This window comes from Callorhinus ursinus, unplaced genomic scaffold, assembly GCF_003265705.2.
Source record: "Callorhinus ursinus isolate GAN/ISIS: 27379988/994484 unplaced genomic scaffold, GSC_fseal_2.0 scaffold602, whole genome shotgun sequence".
Lineage (NCBI taxonomy): Eukaryota > Metazoa > Chordata > Mammalia > Carnivora > Otariidae > Callorhinus > Callorhinus ursinus.
In genome coordinates this window covers 1-6008 of record NW_027397657.1, presented here as the reverse complement: position 1 = coordinate 6008, position 6008 = coordinate 1, and the positions used below count along the sequence as shown (strand labels likewise).

Sequence of the window (6008 nt, the reverse complement as noted above, 5' to 3'; positions counted from 1 at the left end):
AGGTATCCCAATCCCAGATTTCAATATATACTACAAAGGTATAGTAATCAAAACAGTGTGGCACAAAAGTAGACACATAGATCAGTAGGTCAATACAACAGACTACAGACCCAAGAAATAAACCTATGATCATATTGTCAATTAATCTATGACAATGGAGATAAGAAAATACAATGGGGAAAGAACAGTATTTTCAATAAACAGTGCTGGAAGTTACATGTAAAAGAATGAAACTGGCCACTTTCCAACACCATGTACTCAAATTAAAAAAAAATCTCAAAAAAATAAACTCAAAATGGATAAAAAACCTAAATGTGAGAACTGGAACCATAAATAATCCTAGAAGAAAACACAGGCAGTAATTTCTCTGACATCAACTGTAGCAACACTTTTCTAGATATGTCCCCTAAGGCAAGGGAAACAAAAACAAAAATAAACTATTGGGACTGCAGCAAAATAAAAAGTTGTTGCACAACAAATGAAACGATCAACAAAACAATAAGTCTACCTACTGAATGGGAAAAAATATTTGCAAACGATATATATGATAAGGGGTTAATTCCAAAATACTTAAAGAACTTATACAACTGTACACCAAAAGCAAATAATCTGTTTTAAAAATGGTCAGAGGACCTGAATAGACATTTCCCCAAAGACATATAGATAGCCAACAGTCACATGAAAAGAAGCTCAACATCATGAATCAACAGGGAAATGCAAATCAAAACCACACTGAGATGTTACCTTATACCAGTTAGAATGGCTAAAATCAAAATGACAAAAAGTAACACACTGAGAAGATGTGGAGGAAAAGGACCCCACATGCACTGTTGGTGAGAATGTAAATTGTTATACCCACTTTGGGAAACATTACGGAGGTTCCTCAGAAAATTAAGAATAGAAATACCTTATGACCCAATGATTTTATTATTGGGTATTTATCACCCCTCAAAAAACCACCAATTTTAATAATATACACACCCCTATGTTTATTGCAACATTATTTATAATAGCCAAGATATGGGACAACCTAAGTGTCTGTCAATAGATAAATGGATATGGAAGAGGTGATATATATTATCACTGTGTGTGTGTATATAAAATGAGGTGATATATATAGTGTGTGTTATTGTGTGTCTGTGTCTGTGTGTATGTACATATGTGTGTGTATATATATATATATATATAAAATGTATATGATGGAATAATATGCAGCCATATAAAAGGGTGAGATCCTGCATTTGAGACAACATGGATGGACATAGAGGGTATTATCATATGTGAAATAGCTCAGACTGAGAAAAACAAATACCATATGATTCTCCTCATAGAGGCTTCTTTTAAAAAAATGAATAAACAGGGTACCTGGGTGGCTCAGTCAGTTAGGTGTCTGCCTTTGGCTCAGGTCATGATCTCGGGGTCCTGGGATCGAGCCCTGCATGGGGCTCCCTGCTCAGCGGGGAGCCTGCTTCTCCCTCTCCCCTGTCCCTGCTCATGCTCTCTCTTGCTTTCTGTCTCTCTCAAATAAATAAATAACATGTTTCCATAAATGAACAAACAAACACACAAAAAGCAGAATCAAACCTGTAAATATGGAGAACAAACTGATGGTTGCCAGAGGAGAGGTGGGTGGGGTGTTGGGTAAAATGGGTGAAGGGGAAGAGGGCGACAGGCTTTCAGTTATGGAATGAGTAAGTCATGGGAGTAAAACACACAAAAGAAGATATACAATTGATATTGTAATACGAGTGTAACGTGACAGATGGTAGCTACAATTGTGGTGAACACAGCATAATGTATAAACTTGTGAAATCACTAAGTTGTACACCTGAAATTAACATAACATTGTGTGTCAACTATACTCACATTTTTTTAAAAAATTAATAACTTTAAAAAGAAAACATAGGTAAGTTTGTTGAGCACAGAGCAGGCATTTTCAAGGGAATAATGAGATCCAGAATTGGTCCCATGGAGTGAGTAAGCAGGTTGGGGCTGAGGGCTGACAAGATAAAGGATTTCTAGAGAGGCTTTTAGATCTGGCAAAGGATTTAATCCTGAATGGGTTTTGGAAGAAGGTGGACAATAGCCTAACACTGAAGTCAGAAAATGTTTTTTTAGTTTTTTGTTCTGGGTTTTTTTTTTTACAACAAATTTGGTAACTGGGACATTTTCATTTCAAAGCTCTATTTTCACTTTAAAGTTAATAATAAAAATACACAACAAAAATAAATTGTTTATTCATTCTATTTTACAAACGTGGAGTTGTATAAATTAAAAAAGCCTGGTGCTACCTTCACTGAAGGGTCCACTCCTGCGCAGCTCAGTCCTGTATTTAACCAGTCCCAAAGGAACTGAGAATAAATTATCTCCTGAGTGTAGATCAAGTTCCATGGGCATATCAGGAAAACTAAGTACAGACAAAGGGAAGCCAGGTTGATTGGGTTGCTGGTAGATACACTTTTGCTTGTATGTCACTATTTTGCTAGCTTTCTGGGAAGATGCATGTCATGGCATCACTGTACTTCTTGAGTTTATCTCTTTGCCCCTTTTCCTTTCTTCACTCTGGTCTCTCAGGGATTTATACAATGACCAGACAAGGTAAAATTGTTTTGTTTTTGGATAGTATTCATTTAATCTTCATCTTATCCAGGGAGCTGTGAAATATTTTACCTTGGTTATTCCCTGGAAATCTCTTAAAGAACTCACAGGTTTACAAGAGTACTTCTTGAAGTTCAGGTCAAAACAATGTTTAGGGTTATACAGAAAGATAAAAGTGATAAAAAGAAATTCCTTTACTTAGAGCAGAGGCTATAGAAAGCTTGCATGCAATCAAGCCTGCATTTTCTCAGTGTGAGAGACTTTTACATTACAAAAACAAGGGTAAACTCATGACAAAAGCCTCCTGACGTAGATTATGAACGCACTGCCTCTTACATTTTAAATAAATTAAGAAAATCTGGGGTTATATTTATGATTTGAATCATTAGACATATCAAAAAGTAAGTATGTTCCAACTTGTCAATGAATGTGTTTCTCTCTCATTCCAGAGGTTATTTTGTTGAAATAAATTGCAGGGATCCCCAAGTTATCACATTAGTATATTTACAATTACTAATTTTGTAATTTAATATTTCAGTCATTGTTCAAAATACAGTAACAATCTCTGAATTTTGATCTGCCAATTTTGCTGGTATGTTAAAATAAATATGTGTCTATTCCTAAAGGAAGAGAATATTGATTGTCAGGAAAAAATAAAAGACAAAAAGGCACAATGTAAGCTTGACACTTATCCCCACAGGAAGAAAATAATACAGCAAATATTATTGAGAACTTATAGCAGAGATAAAATCTGGTTGCTAAGAATAAAGACAGAACATGATGGATAAAAGTCATATAGATTACATATTTTTAATCACAAAAATACTTTATTTTATATCTTTCGGCATTGAAAATTTCTCCAAAACCAAATTCACTGAATTTACTAAAAAAGAAACCTGTTTATTTTAGTTAACTGCTTTTTTAAATTGAAACAGAATGAGCTCCATTTTTTTTACAATTTTTAGTTTTTTTATTATTACATTCAGTTAGCCAACATAGATTACATTTTAATAATTTGTGGTTTCTATAAAGTAAATTTTACAGAAAATTTTATTGATTCTACTTATTTAGTCTTCTGGAAAGAAGACAATGAGATATTTTGTGATCAAAAAATTCCCTTATGCACTCCTCTTGTCCTCAGACAAATTTGAGAGTAAAAAGACAAAGAGAACATAGTTTGAAAAGAAAAAAGGACCAGAAAAGTAAGTCAATTGTTAATTTAAATAAGGAACATGAAGATGATATAAATGGGTCAGTATGTTGTAAAAAGTATGTTATTTATATGGCTTCATCTATGTGTTAAATTATATCTCTGGCTTCTGTTTTATTTCTCACAAATAAAGAACTTTACTCTCATTTACAACGAAGGCAATTCTAGTTTTATATTTCTAAGATAGGAAACACATTTATTTCTTCTGGTCACATTTAAAAGAATATATATTAAGAATAACAATAATCATAGCTTTTAATAAGTTCAGGAATTGTGACTGGGTCATCAGCTTCCACCAAAATCTTAGAAGACAATGAAGTTTGAAAAAAAAAAAAAGACAATGAAGTTTGTAAATGGCATCGAAATTAAAACTCAGAATTAGGCATTTCAGTCCTAAGGGCACACAATCTTGGAAACTGGAAAACAATGTCTCAATATCTAAATTACAGATGTGATAATTATTATAGCAGAAATGAATTTCCCTTGCCTCTAGAGACATATCTAGAAAAATTTTGCTATGTCCAATTTCAGAGAAATTACTGTCTGTGCTCTCTTCTAGGATTTTTATGCATTCAGGTTTCACATTTAGGTCTTTAATCCATTTTGAGTTTAGTTTTGTGTATGGTGTACGAGAGTAGTGTAGTTTCATTCTTCTGCATATAGCTGACCAGTTTACCCAACACCATTTGTTGAGGAGACTGTCTTTTTCACATTGGATATTCTTTCCTCCTTTATGGAACCAAAAAACAAACTCAGCTATAGAGAACAAACTGATGATTACGAGAGGGGAGGTGGGTGGGAGAATGGGGGAAATAAGGGTTGGGGATTAAGGAGTGCACGTGTCCTGATGAGCACTGGGTGATGTATGCAATTGTTGAATCACTATATTATACAACTGAAATGAATATAAAAATGTGTGTTACCAATACTGGAATTAAAATAAAATAAAAATAAATAAGTAAAAATTAAATATATTTCATATATAGACAATTTAGTTACAGGTACAGGAGTTATGTAAAGTCACTCATGAGGGGACTTTTAACATAGACCTGGGAATATGGGTTATCCTTTTTAAGAGAGAATGTGTGAAATATTTGTGCCAAAATTGTACACAGGAAAAAAGTTCCATGCTTCATTTCATTGGAGTTAATAATATGAACATTTAAATCTTTAAATCTTCAATTCCTTTACTACTCAGATACTCTTTCTTTCTGTTTTGTTTCTCAACAGATTTTGCTTAAAGAAAATAAAAAGCAGTATGAGAAACCATACAATGATTACAGAGTTTGTTCTCTTGGGCATCTCAGACGACCCATAGCTTCAGGTTGTAACCTTTATTTTTTTATTTATGGCTTATGTATGGTCACTGGAAACCTAACCATCATCATCCTCACCTGGATAGACTGTCATCTCAAGACTCCTATGTATTACTTCCTGCAGAATTTCTCCTTCTTAGAAATTACATTCACCAGTGTTACTATCCCCAGATTTTTGGGGGCAATCATTACGAATGTCAAGACCATTTCCTTTAACAATTGCTTAGCTCAACTATTTTTCTTCATCCTCACGGGTGTTTCTGAATTTTTTCTTCTCACTGCCATGTCTTTTGATCGTTATGTTGCCATCTGCAAGCCTCTTCATTACACCACCATCATGAACAAAAAAATCTGCACCCTGCTTGTCTTTGGGTCCTGGCTAGGAGGATTTCTTACCATTTTCCCACCACTCATGCTCATCCTCCAGCTAGATTTCTGTGCTTCCAATGTAATTGATCATTTCTCTTGTGACTATTTCCCCATTCTACAACTCTCATGCTCAGATACAGGGCTTTTAGAGATGATTGGTTTTTACTTTGCTTTTGTCACTCTGCTCTTCACTTTGGCATTAGTGATTCTTTCCTACCTGTGCATCCTTAGCACCATCTTGAGAATTCCATCTGCTAGTCAGAGGAAAAAGGCTTTCTCCACATGTTCCTCTCACTTGATTGTCATTTCCATCTCTTATGGGAGCTGTATATTCATGTATGTCAAGCCTTCAGCAAAAGAAAGAGCATCACTGACCAAAGGAGTAGCTATTCTCAACACCTCAATTGCCCCCATGTTGAACCCTTTTATTTATACCCTGAGGAACCAGCAGGTAAAACAAGCTTTCAAAAACTTGCTTCAGAAAGTACTGTTTTCTAGAAACAAATGAAAGGATG

At 34.4% G+C, this 6008-nt stretch overlaps 1 pseudogene; it reads left to right on the top strand.

Moving 5' to 3' along the window:
* Positions 1-5066: 5066 nt before the first annotated feature.
* LOC112818805 (olfactory receptor 6C3-like) lies at positions 5067-6001 on the top strand (annotated as a pseudogene).
* Positions 6002-6008: the final 7 nt, after the last annotated feature.